A 14,675-nucleotide genomic window follows, 5' to 3' on the forward strand; every position below is an offset into this window, starting at 1 on the left:
CCATCTTCACTCCAGTTTCTTCCCCAATCCCTGTATTTGTTCCAGGCTCTTTCCACATGGAGTAACTGATACCAGTTTGGTACCTGTCTGGAGCTTTAACTGAAATTTACCCAAAGCATGTCTAATCTAAAAAAAATGCCCAAGACACATTAGAATTAATTCACAACCCTCCCCATTCCTCCATGCTTGACACATTTGTCCCTTTTTCTTAGTATTAAAATACAGTTATGCTGATTTGCCTCTAGAACTAAATGTGCTCTCAGACAACCCTTTTTTCTTAATCAGTTTTCTAGATTTTTCTGTGCCATTTGTGATTTTTTTAAAGTACTCAGACTTTGGAGCTGCCTGTTGCATTCTAAGATGTAATCGCAGCTAGAAAAAGGTTGAAAGAATTCTTTAGGCAGAATAATGGAAACCTCTTTTTGTCTCGGCAAGTTAATGCACAATTTCACCTTTGCACATGTTCAGTGGCTACATCAGCTGAACATTTTATGCTGTTGGTATTTGTTTTCATTAGAAATGTGAGGTGAAGTGACTTTTCCTATTATTATCTGATTCCTCTTTAGGGGAAAATGTCAGTGTGACCTGATTAAATTAGCATTCTCGAGGCAATTTCTGGCTGTGAACTTTTCTCAGAAAAAAATCACCCTTATGTGCTGATCATCTTGAACTTTAGCATGAATTAGGCATGCACTAATTTTGCTGGCAAATTGTTAATTAAGAAAAATCCTAAATTATGCCTTGCAAAGCTGTTAAAAGCCAGTCACAAAGGTATAAACAAATCTCTCTTTCTTTTAGGGTTCACTATGATCACTTGTGAACAGTGATCTTAGGAATTTTTTAGTTCTAATTCAGGATTCCAAAAACCTCAAGAAGATTGAATGGATGGTATAACAGTTACAGAAAATCACTAGTTACATAATTCTGAAATTGATTTGGGATGTAAGGAGAAAGCATTGCTGTGAAATACCTGAGGTCCTTTAATCAAATTCTTTGGGAGAAAGAAAGAAAAACTTGCCTGTATATTTTTGGTTAAGAGTAGTCATTACATGTTTACAATCTGAAGTAAGAAACTATGATTAGAATGTCATATAAAGTGTCCAGAATAAAATAACAGTGCACAATCTCAACCTCATGTAGCTGGCAGACTGTAGATTTCAGCCAGAAAACCTTTCCAAGCTTGAACAGACCCAGATTTTACTGGGAGTTTAGAGAACCATAATTCAGTAATGAATCAAAATGAAATTATAAGACATCTCCCAGCTGTACACCTGAAGGCAGGTGAGTGTGTTTGCAGGGATGCACTGGAGGCTGCAGCTCTCAGGGCTGGTGTGGAGCTGCCAGGCAGAGAGTCAAACACATTGTCCTGGTAGATAGAAATGGTTTAATGGCTGAACTGTGTTTGCTTGTGGCAGAGCAAAAGTAAATCTGTGTCTTTTTAATGGCATAGAAGGACCAGGGGCCTCATCAAAGCAAAAGTCAGGATAGTTTAGCAAAGTACCTGTAAATATTCACTGTTGTATGAATGCCTGTCTCCTTTATAATGGTTTGAATTCCCTTAAAGTTCTTGGGAGTAAAGGAAAAGCACTGAATGCTTCACTCATACCTGCAATTTTTTCCTAGAGTTAATTTCCAAAGCAGCTCCGTACTTCACTTTTATTACAATTACTCAGAAAAAAAAAAATTACTGGATAGAAGTAGGAAACTTTTCTGTTCTTATTCCTAAAAGAAATTGCTAGTGGGCTGTTTCAGTTTCATCTGTGCTTCCTGGTTTTTTAATCAGGTTGAAATAATGAATTTAATAATGGCTTCTTTCTTTTTCGCTGCAGAAACTAATGACAAAATGCTTTTTCCTAAAGAAAAGCTCAGGGACCTTGGAAACATGCACTGCATGCACCAACTCCAACCAGCACATTTGTGTGCAAATGTGCAGCTTATATGTAATTTATGTGGATACCCTTGAATAATCTAAGCATGTTCAGCAGTGGCTGGTAGGTGTGTGATTCCCTGTCATGATATGCCTCAGTGTTTTTTTGGACATCTTTCCTTCAATAGGAAGGTGTTAATCATTTAGCAGTCCTCAAGGGATTACTCTCAAAGTTTTAAAAATTCCAGCTATCATCCTAGTAATTATCTTTTATCCTTCTGTGCCTTCCAGGGGACATTTTCTAATAATGTGTTTGGACTTCTAATGAAGTTCTTTCTTAAATCATTTTCTGCTTCTTGGATAGACTTTTTTCAAGTTCCAGTTTGTGTTAAAAGGTCCAGCCTCTGACTGGGAGCTCCCAGTATCCCAGCAGAGATCCTAACACTGGTGTGTTGTCTTTTAGAGGGAGAGGCTGCAAACAGCAGGGGATTTAAAATAAACAAATAGATCCTTCCTGAACATTTGGAATGGCTGAGATGAAGGCTTATCCACCATCATGGGTTTGCATGTTTTCCAAACTTTTATTCCTTTAGGAAGAAAATGTTTTTAGAGGGTAACACTTCAGGTTGCACATTTTTTGACTGCAGATTTACTCAACTGCCATGTGGGACTTTAGGCTCTTGTAATGTGAAGGCTCTAAAATTAATCCTCTGGGTGCAGAGGGCTCTTACTTACACAGCATTTTCTCCTTGCCACTGATGGTATGATTTATGCTGCAATAAGAACATCATGAAAGAGGGGTTTAGAAAAAGAGCTGGGCCTGTTCTCATTGATCTGTCCAAGGCTGAGCCAGCCTCACCTTCTCGCATGTCCATGAGTTCCATCCTCACCTCCCTGTGCTGTGGTCACTCAGTGCTCCAACCTTCCCCTGGGCTCTGCCTCTCAGTGATTAGAATCTGTCGGGAGTATTTAAAGTAATTTCACTTCCTCATTTGGTTTTACTCACCTTCTAATTCTTACTCTGCTCATTATATCATCTCCCAATTAATCTACTTTGGTCTCAGAATATCAACCATCTGTTAAAAATAAACTATCATAGCGAATGATTTAAACACATGCTTAATTTACTTATGCTAAACATGTACTTAATATCTTAGATATATAACCAGAAAATAGATTCTCTCCTTCTTTGCATGCTGAAATATTGAAATCCCCACCTTGAGCCATGGTTTGGTTTATGTAAAGTATTTTTGGATTTAATGATAGCTCACAATTTGAGGACAATAGCAGCATCAGCTTTGCAACACTTGGTATAGTGTGAACAAGAATTAGTCATTAAGAGGTGATTCTTTTGCTTGTGGAGAAAAACTACAAAAAATACAATGCTTGTTTCAAGAATTAGGCAACTTTTTTTTTTTTAATCAGGACATATATTGTATAAAACCTGAGGTACTTTTGTTTCCTCTCATAGTAATGATCAAAAAGCCCTTAAAGCCCAATTTGTCCTTATCCAGAACATTTTTTTTTTTTTGATACTGCAAAGATTCTTGGTCCTGCTTCCCTTACCAAGAAGCGAGTAAGTAGCCCTTTTATTAAAAATGCTTTGAGACAATCATTCAAATTAGAAAAGACCTTTAAGATTATCAAGACCAGCCATCAAACCAAGGCAATGACTGACCAGTCAAAATAAGAGATTTTATTTGCAGGAATTTCATTTGCTATCTTTAACACCCTGTGTAATATTGCTGTGGAGTGACACAAAAATGCCACTCAGGATCACTGGAGGACATTATTTTAATTGCTCTCTTATAAAAGAACTTAGAAGAAAAAGTCCAATCTCTAATTGACTTTAATATTTAAAAGGACAAAGTGCTCATAAACCCCACAGACTGGGAAATTAAAATATCAGTGTTTTCTCAGAAACTGGGGTACTTCCACATTTGTGGTTCCATATATTCACATCTAACTGTCACAGAGACAAAAATCATCCTTAGTCCAGAGGCAAATATTGCTTTTGACTGATTTAAGCCTCCAGGAATACACCAGCTCTGTACCTATCCCTGATACCCATCAGGGGCAGATTAAACCAGCACGTGCAGGGTGAGCCGGCAGCAGAAGAATTACCAGGGTCACAGCAGCCCTTTGGCCCTGGTGCCAGCCAAGATTTCCATTGTATTAAGAAACTTGGTCCTCAAAATAATGCAGCTGCATCCAAGCCCCCTTTTGGGAAGAGTTCCTGGGCCACAGGATTTCTTGGTTGAGTGCTGGTTTGTCTTGACTGAAAGTGTGGCCAAACATTCACCTTCAGAGCAGGTGACAGATTCAGTGCCAGGGAAGGGTTTCCCAGCAGTGATGTGGTCAATGAAATCTGAGTCACCCTGAAGTCTGAAATAAATGGGGTGAGGTAGATAATATCCAAGGACAAGTGAGGTACTTAGGAAATAGTGTGAGGGACTGCTCTGATGTTTTTTCCTGGGCTCAGCTTATTTTGACATGAAAGACACTTCCTATCATGGTCTCAACACAACCCTCGTTGCATTAATGTCAAAATGCTGGTCTCCTAAGTTTTATCACTGAAATCTTTCAAAAACAACAGAGAAAACTAATCCCTGAGGTATGGAATATATATATATATATATATAAATATATATAAAACATAACCCCTCACCCTGGGTGTAGTGTCTCACACCTATTAGAAACATATTCAAGTGGAGAAAGAGGAACATTTCCTTTGTACTATTTTACAGGAAAAAAATTAAAGCAATACTCTTCTACTGTGATTTTATATATATATATATATATATATATATATATATGTATTTTTTTTTAACTTACTACACCTTCAGTTGTTAATTAATCCGTTCAAAATGGATCAAGGGTGAAAGCTCCAAAACTGATATTTCACATCCTGAGACACATCTCTAATGCCTTCTAGGTGACTTGAGAAACTTGTAATTTTCCTTTGTGGCATTAAAGGTAATTCTATTCGGGACTGGGGTTTTTTGGTGGTAAAATTGTTCATTTGATGGCAGAGCCTTCTTACCACTGTGCTGCCTGAAGGGACTTCTCTGCCCCCACACCTGCTCTTACCCAGCTGGGATAATCCATGTTGGACTGTGGCCATGACCCAGAAGAGTCTGCAAGACACCTCACAGCTCCTTGGTTTTCCTTCCAAGTAAAAGAGCACAGTCAATAAACTCCAGCCTCACACCTGTGGGACTGGGAAGGTGAGGAGACTGGCCCAAGGACTAAAATGTGTAACATGCACAGGGAAGCAACGGTGCCTGGGAAGGGAGTGAGGAGAGAGGGGAAAAGGCAAGTGATAGTCAAGGCTGAGGTGTGGAATTGCATGGGGAGATGAAAAGAGGAGATGTCTCTACCCTGAAACTCTAAAGGGGATTTTGGGGATCACTGCATCATAGAAGACGCAGTTTAAATGAATGAGGATGTATTTTCAGAAACTCTCTTTCCTTTATCCCTTTCAGCCTCTTTCATCTTCCGATCCTTTTTACTTCAATAATTTTCTTTCTTGCTTTTACCAGTTAGAAAATATTTCTTTCCCCCCCTACTTTCTACTGCTGTTGCTGTATATTTTAAATTTATTTTCCTTCTCCTCTCCTCTCCTCTCCTCTCCTCTCCTCTCCTCTCCTCTCCTCTCCTCTCCTCTCCTCTCCTCTCCTCTCCTCTCCTCTCCTCTCCTCTCCTCTCCTCTCCTCTCCTCTCCTCTCCTCTCCTCTCCTCTCCTCTCCTCTCCTCTCCTCTCCTCTCCTCTCCTCTCCTCTCCCTCTCCTCTCCTCTCCTCTCCTCTCCTCTCCTCTCCTCTCCTCTCCTCTCCTCTCCTCTCCTCTCCTCTCCTCTCCTCTCCTCTCCTCTCCTCCCCTCTCCTCTCCTCTCTAGAATAGATTTTGTGTTTTCTCCTGTTTGCTTTGCCCAAAGTGTACCCAGGGTGAAGAAAGACTTGAAAATACAATTTACACATGTAGTTGACATTGGACATCTCAGCTGGTGGCCTCAGCTGAGTCATCCTTGTGTTAAACTGCCTGATGTGGCTGCTGCAGTTCCGTGATCACTGCTCCTTGTTGGAGGTTGTGAAGGCAACAATCAAACCTCCTCATCGTGGTGAATAAACCAGTGACTGCAGGAGAGACTCGTGTGACATCCTGGGAATCAGATAGCACCAAATTTTGCTTTTAAATGAACATGTATAATAGGCCATGAGTCAGCAGAGGTTAATAAAAAATATCTCCTCTGTTTCTTTACTCTCTTTTCCCCAGGAGAATGGATCTCAAAAAAGCCTGGAGCCATTAGAAAAGATACAACATTGGTTCAAGGATATGGAGTCCATCAAAAAATTCAACTTTTCATGGAATCACAGAATCATTTAGGTCAGAAAAGACTGTGAATGTCATCAGATCCAACCATTAACCCAAAACTGCAACCTACCACTAAACCAGGTCCCTCAATGCCACACCTACACATCTCTAAAATACCTCCAGGGATGTGATTCCATCACTGCCCTGGGAAACCTGTTCTGCTGCTTGACAACCCTTTTGGTGAAGAAATTTTTCAGATCACATTCATTAAATAAAAAAAAAACAAACAACAAACAACCAAAAATCAAACCAAAACCTGATTCATTTCACACCTTCTGCCAGGTTCTGCAAACAGTGTATTTTTTTTTTTTTAGGATGTGATACCAAGACAGTCTCAATTCTCTCTGCTCAAAAAGGGCGTAGTTGACTCAAAAGGCTGCCAGTGTGTCCAGAAACTGAATAAACAGGAGCTGAAATGAAAACCACAATATTGAAATCATTATTATCTCTAAAGGGTTGTGTTGGAGCAGTGGTGACTGCACAAGCAGAGTCTTATTTCTCCCAGTTAGGAGAAATGGTTTGGGTGGAATCTTATCACAACCACTTGCTAAACCAACTGGCATAAGATGGATTAAGTTAACAAAACTTACACAAATCATGGGGAAGTTTGCAGCTGAAAGAATGACAGGTACAAACCCAAGCACATCTCTTCAGACGAAGATGAACAGGGAAGGGATTTGCTGTCAAAGAAGAGATTTGCTGCTCTTTTGAATGGTTCCATGATAAAAGTGGTTTCTGTTTTTGTTTTGTTGTTTTTTTTTTTTTTTTTTTCTCCTGAAGCTTAAGGATAAAAAGCTGACAGATATTTAAATTTTGATGTTTCACATTTCACCAACTCCCATTAGATGGGATGGATTTTGGCCTGCACATTAATTATCTTCATATGGCATAGGATAAAGTCTGGGATTCTGCTCACCTGCACTTTATTGGCTGTTTCTTTGCTCTGTGCCATCCCTGTCCCTCCTCTCAGGAGGCTGGGGACCACTGGCTGAAAGCAGAGCATCCCAAAGTGTCCTCACTGCTGGAGAGAGGCCTTTTTTAAAGTGAGATGTACCCAGATGGCCTGAGAGAACTGTCAGCAGGTGGCCTAGTTTGAAGTTTTCTTTGGCAAGTTCTGCACACCCAGAGGACAGAATTAGTGGCTTGATTGATCACACAGATTTTATATGCCTTAGTAAGAGAAATACATTGCTCTATGCTAGAAGAGACATTGCTTACGTTTGCAGTGGAGCTTGGTACAAGGTGTTTTGGAGGGATGTGTGAGGAAAAGTTGGAGTTAGGACTAATTTTAGACCTAGTTCTCCAGTTCTAGAAAACTTGGCATTTTTAGAGGGCAATCCACCTGACTGCTCTCAGCTCTTCATTCTTAGTGAGACGAAATGGACTCTGTGATTACACATTTAGGAAGGAAGGAAAAAAGAGCAAGAATGTGTGAGAGGAGCAGCTCTGCAGACACCAACGTCAGTTCAGAAGGAGAGTCAGGAGCTGCTCCAGGAGCCTGGGCTGAGATTCCCCTGCAGCCCATGGTGAGGACCATAGAGAGGCAGCCGTGACCCTGCAGCCCTTGGGCTCCATGGTGAGCAGAGATCCACCCAGAGCCAGGGAGGAGCCCACAACAGAGCAGGGGATGCCCAAAGGAGGCTGTGACCCTGCAGCAAACCCGTGCTGGAGCAGGGTCCTGGCAGGACATGTGGCCCCATGGAGAGAGGAGCCCACGCTGGAGCAGCATTTCTGACAGGATTTGTGAACCTGCAGTGGACCCCACTGGAGCAGCCCATTCCTGGGGGACTGCAGCCCACTGGGGGGATCCACACTGGAGCAGTTCCTGCAGAACTCCAGCTTGTGGGAAGGACTCACACAGAAACAGTTTATCCTGGGATCTGGATCTGCCTCATGGGAGAGGAAGCCCACACTGGAGCAGGGGAAGAGTGTGAGGAGGCAGGAGCAACAAAAACATCATGTGATAAACTGACCACAGCCCCCTTCCCTGTCCCCCTGCTGAGGGAAGCAGGGACAGAAAATCCAGGGTGAAGCTGAGCCCTGGAAAAAGGGAGGGGCAGGGGAAAATGTTTTGAGATTTTATTTTCATTCTTATTGCCCTACACGTTTGCTTAGCAAGTTATCTCCCTTCCAGAGGCTGGAGCACTGCGGAGAGGTTTAAAGAGTGAGGGAGTAGAGCTCTTCCAGTGTGATTCCAACAAGGAAGACCCAGGCATGAGCACAATTGCTCCGTTTGGAAAATCCCATCACAGCAGGGATATTTAAAATACCCTTCACAATGGCAAGAGCTGATCCAGCAGAGTCCCTGGCTCAGTTAACACGTTCTGACAGACAGAAGATGAGCCCCCAGGGGAGAGGATGGCACCCACCTCACTGAGCTCCTCTGTGCCTCAAGCTTTGCACTGGCATGGTGTTAGCTGACTGTGTCACAGTGTATGACTGGGAGGTTTGCACATCTTGGCTCTCTAATGAATCCTGGCATCTATTTCTCAGACAATAATAGGGATAGGAAGAGTTTTGTTGGACACATCCAGATGGATGAAGCCCTTGCACTCAAATCTCCTTCTTTCATTTCATTTCTTGCAGTCAAGGGTGAAGATGTGTAAGCAGAGCAGGGAGTTAATTTTTATGTCAGTTGATCAGTGTGACATTAAGCATCAAGCCACAATTATTATTTCTTTAATAACCATGGGAGTAAATGCACTGAACATTTCAGACACCCTGGCCTTGGCACATGACCACATTTGCTGTGCACTGGTGCTCTTTGTGCTGCACCAGGATTACCCCACAGTCTGTGCAGTGAGCATGGAGCTTTGCTGTGCTTCGTGGTGGATGTTGAAAAGACACCTTGCAGTGCTGTGGTGTATCAGTAATAGAAATGCTGCCATTCTGATTTTTTCTTTATTTGCTGTTGCATTAAATCAATAATTTTTTAAAAGCTGCTTTAAAAATAGAAAGAAAAATTGAATGAATGAACTGGCAGGCTGAAGGATATTTTTCTCCTGTAGCTTTCTTTTTTCCTGTACATTTTTTTTCTAAAAAAATCAATAAAATATTCAGTTTTCTGTCTTTGCAAGCGTGTTCAATATTGGGTTTTATTTCTGTTTCTCATGGTACATGCCACTTATGTACAATCAAGGCTGAGGAGACCTGCAGTTTCTTAGTTTTCTTCAGTCAGTGGAACATTTACCAAACTGTGGGGATTTTTTCTTCTGAGATTCCTGAAAAAAATGTTCAATAAGTTGGATCCTTGAGCCTCACTTCTTCACTAAACCTGAACTAGTTCATGAGACAGTTCACAACATTAAACTACATCCTCAGCCTGGCCTGGCACAATCAAAATCTTCTAAAATTCTTTGGTTTTGCGGTTTGCCTGGGGCTATTTTTATACTATTTTTGTTAGTGAGCTTCTTTCCCAGCCATCTATGAACCCTTACTGTGCCAGGATTTTCACTCACATGTGGTTTTTTTTGCTGGGATTTTGCCATGTGTAGTAAAACTGAATCTTACCAAATATGAGCAAGTCCAAGATTTAAAGCTATTGGACAAGGACTGTGATTAGAAAAGTAACCCTCTCACCTCTTTTCTTATTTTGCTGTTGAGATTTTAGTGCCCTGTCTACTTTGCTGTTGAGCAAGGAAAGCAAGCCAAGACCAGTTAGTAAGACTACTTAAGATGGGAGCTAAGAGGACAACATCAGTGATCTGTTACTAGCAATGACAATGTCATTACCTGAAATAAACTGGGGAATAAACCAAATTTCTCTTCGTTGCCAGCTTGTATGAGTTGCTAGCAATGATTTCTGCAACCTCTTTCCTGGAGATAAGTGAAATGGCCCAAAAGGTCTTTGATTTATATTTCACATCTACTGTTTTTTGAGCCTGTAGCAACTATCAAAAAAGTCCTCTTTAAAGAAACTAATGTTTTGAAAAAAAACATGCTCCTGTCATCTCCTAGTGCCAAGGCCTCTGGACAATGCTCTAAATTGTATCCATCTTTTCCTTCTTTTCCACCTTTCTTTGCCCTGTCCAAGTCCTGGCCATCCTGAGTTAAGCTGCTCTCTCTAACCCTCACAAAATGCTGGTGTTTATTCCTCTGCTCCATGTTGGTGTGAAGAACTGGAGGTGACAAGGACACCAGGTGTCACCTGTCCTCAGCACTCACACCTCAAAGCAGGCATTACCTTGGTCTCTTCCCAAGGCTTGTGGGGCAGCACAGGGGCGGTTTTGGAGGGCTCAGAGCTCCACATCCCAAGAGCTGTCCTGGTGTCTGCAGCTGTTTTGGCACACACTGTCAGTCTGGAAGACTGAAGTTCTTACCTAGAGTGAATTTCCTCTTTGGAAAATCATGTACTTTTCACCTTTCTCTGCCAGGGTTGTTCACCCCCTGAATAAAACATGGGATTAAGGATGAGCATGTTCTGCAGAGCAGCCTCAAACCAACTGTGCATAAAGCTCCGTGTTCCTGTTAATCCTGCAGTGGACTGGCCTCAGGTCACTTGCCACACAGGGTCTTTGATAGTGCAGCCTGGATTTTGGGTCATTTAGAAGGTCCTTTTCTGGGGCTTCATGCTTCCTCCCTTTGCATGCAGTGATTTTGAGCTGAAGGACCTGAGTGTGCCCAGGAAGGGTGAGCTGACTGGAGCCAGTCTGTACCCAAAAACTGGGCTACTCCCAGTTCTTTCATAAGGAAATGAGAAAACAAGTTGCTTTTCTTTTTTATGTAACCATCAGAGAGTGATATTCAGCCTTACTGTGAGACTCTGCCCTGGTTCAGAGGAATTTCAATATTTCTGGAAATCATTTGCTGCCTTTTATCTTCTTTTACCATTTTAGGAGAGAATCCATTTTTTGTCTTTTACTGCTAGAACACAATCCTTCCACCCTTGGTAAGCACAGAAAGACACCCATGAAATCATGACAATATTTTTTTGCATGAAACCAAGAGAGTCATCATTTCTATTTGTCTTTAATACTAAAATGTCAAGTGTAGTCATTTATTAAAATCTTCCAGTGATTTCTGCAGCCTCTTAATTCCTAGCCCCTGCCAGAAAGGTGATAGGGTAAGCGTTGGGTTACAAAGCACCTAAAAGTGTTTGCTGCAATATTATTTCTGTATCCAGGATTGGATTCAGTCTGCTGTGTTACCTAGGAAAGTGATTCTTGACCAGAGCTGCTGAAAGAGAACTGACTCTGAGATTCAGCTGCACAGACTCAGAAATCTGCCTCAGCAAAGAAAATCGAGGATCAATCTCTGTATTTCATCTTTGCAAATTTCTTTTGCCAGCTTCAGATTTTATTTTGCTGCAGTGGGGTTTAAAAGGGCTCCAGTTAATGCAACAATTTTCTGTGTTCGAGGTAGTGATGATGACTTACACACACATCTTTTTACCATCCAGCCCAGTCTTATAAGTGCCTGGTGGTGCTGGTGAAGAAAAGTGAAATGCAATACTGAAAGAAGCTTTTATTACCCTTGTGAAAGCAACTTTTAGTGCTGCAAATCTTTCTCCTCTCTTACCAGAAAAGTAAGAATAACTTGATGAGGAAAAGCACCTTCACGTTTAAATGCATTCCCCTTTCTGTGGTGGGGGGATGCTCAGGATTCCAGCTGTGCTGGCAGGAGGGACCAGCAGCGTGTGACTTGTGGTGTGACAGACTTTGTCTGGGTCTGGCTTAGCCCTTTCCTCTGCCTGGTGCACTCCTGGGGTTCCCTGCACTTCGGGAAGCTGTCTGGCACAAGCAGAGGGGCAGGATGCTGCAGAGAGGGAATTTCATGGGGTGAGATGGATGATGGACAGCAGCACCACCGGGGAGAGGGAGGGAGAGAGGGAGGGACAGCGCAGAATCCCGAGTCTGGGAGCCTGGGATGGGAAGTGGCAGGAGGAGAGGGATTGGCTCGTACTGAGTGAGGAACAGAATGATCTTCCCCTCTCCCTTTTGAATTCTAAAACTTGAAACACCAAGAGAGAGCACTGTGGATTTATGCTTTTACAGATCACTGTGGTCCAGACTTTGAAATAAAAGCAGCTGTGGAGCTCTAGGGGGGATGCTCTATGCAGAGTTCACTAACAAGGTAAGTCCATTTTCTCCTGTTCTGGTAAGGTGCTGAAAGTATGGGTATTTGCATGCACAAGAATATGCAGGTGCAAAATGGCAAACACAGATAAACACCAGGGTGCTTATCTTACCTAATTGCACTGTATTCTTAATTTAGGTCCATTTTCATATTGCCTTCGCTCATACTTGATTTCTCAGAGAATCCTTTGATTCTTCTTCTCTATTTTTCTTCTCCTTCCCATCATAGGAATGAAGATGTCAGGGTGCAGTCTTCTGAAATGTACCTAAGAAATTCAGAAAAAAAATCCTGAAAGTTTTGATATTGCACGGTGTCATTTATTCTTTTCTCTCCTCCACCTCTTCTGCATTGGAGTCTCCAGGCATATGTGATATAACCAGGGATGATTTCATGATGTAACAGAACTGGCCAGTCTAATGCAATTCTGATAAATACTGTTCTTTTTGGACTGGTGTTTCCACTAGTCTTTCTGAAATTCTGCCCAAATCTGGCATTGTCTTTATTACAGAATGAATTTGGAAGAGAACTGATCATTTGTGTCTTTGGGCAATACCAGGAGCCTAAAACATCGATTGATTTGATTCTGATTATCTGATTGGTACTGATCTTATGCTGATCATTGGTTAATTTCAAAGTAAGAAATTAAAACTAGTACCCCAAAACATTTCCTTACAACAAGAAAGTATTTGCAGAAACTTTGCTCACAGACAGCAGAGGACTGTTAGGAGTTGTACAACTATAGGTCAGCACAGAGTTGTGATGGCACTTTGCACCAAAGAAAATGAGTTCTTTATATTTAGCAGAACAATAAGCTTCATTTAATAATAAAATAGCATTGAAGTACTCACCTGAGAATCAGGCATCAGCAAATCCTTGTATTTGCATGCATTTGGAGGATGTTTCTTTGCTGAGCTGGATGCAGACACTCACTCTGTGTGCCCGCCTGCACCCCAGTTTGGAGTGCTGAATTTCCTCAGTAGTAAATAGGCAGCAAAAGGACAATTTTAATATCAGGGTCAGCCTGTAACAGGGGTAGAGAGATCCAGCAGAGAGAGAAAGTTGCATTCCCTGCCCCTGACTCGTTACATGACTGCATGCAGATGACTAAGCTGCTCTAATAAAGTTTATGAGCTGGAAAATAGTTGCGCATTTAGTTACTCCAAGCCTTATGTTTTACATGAGGAAGGATCAGATAAGATTTCTTGTGGTGGTCCTCCAGGAAACCACTTGGTTGTCCCTGGGACAGAGTCAGTGTTTGTGTGCCTGCAGGACATTTGTTTAGTGGACAAATGGGCAGTGATGTCGAAGCAGAGCGACAGGATTTCCTCTGTAACAGGAAAATTGTATGGAAAAGTGCCCCAGGAGCCAAAACAAAAATTTCAGGCGCTGTATCTTGTGATCTGGCACTGCCTTTCTGTTCTTCATCTGGTCTTGTTTTCATGGCTTTTCCTTGTTGCTCATTCTCCAGTGGTGCTGCAATTGGGATACCGATTTCTTGGTTAAAACGCTGCTTGCTGGGTTACTGAGACCAGTTTTTGTTCCTCTCTAATTGATGCTTGGCTGTGACTGCTTTCCACTTTCTTCTAGACAGCCTCTGCTGATTATGTAGCTCCCACATTTGAGTGGCACATGCTTTTTTCACAAGCCAGCCTTAGGGAAGCAGGAGTGTGAAACGCTGCGCTGTCGCTACCACAGAAAGATTCAATAAAACCTTTACAGCCTCTCCAGATCCTGTGAAGTGCCTGCCTCTGTTTTCTTAAGCTTTCTTTTGGCCAAGTAGATGAAGACAGCCAGGTTCCCTCTGCAAGATTAGGAGAGGGGTAGAGGCAGATATTTGTCAGGTGACTTTGCTGTAGCAAGTTCACAGCGTTGATCTGGTCACTCCAAGGACTCCCAGGAAAAATATTGCAAGAAAATATGGCCCTTTCTGCCCCAGGCAAGAGCAGAGGTGGCTGCCACAAAATTCATGATCAAGGTGAGTTAAACATAGATGTAAGGAAATTCCAGAGGGATCCCTGGGAATACAGTGGGACCATAGATCTTTTCCTCCTAATAGGCTGGCTATCATCAGTGAGGAACTTTGCAAAGAGTGACCAGATCTTGTTGTGGGGTTGTTGCCTACAATGCTTTGCAGTTAGGTTGAGTTATGGCCTAAAGCCCAAGCAGCAGGAAGTTTCTATTTTTGTTTATCAAACATTTACCTTTACATGGTTTTTAATTGTAATATCCCAAACTGAGTTGTTTTCAGTGCTTCTTAAATGCCTTCTATTCACCAGAAAATAGAATGTTTGGTTTTGAATTCAGGTCCCTGTGAATTTATCTGATTGCTTTCCTCTCACCTTCCTGTATTTAGACCTCTT

This window comes from Sylvia atricapilla, chromosome 3 (assembly GCF_009819655.1).
Source record: "Sylvia atricapilla isolate bSylAtr1 chromosome 3, bSylAtr1.pri, whole genome shotgun sequence".
Taxonomy (NCBI): domain Eukaryota; kingdom Metazoa; phylum Chordata; class Aves; order Passeriformes; family Sylviidae; genus Sylvia; species Sylvia atricapilla.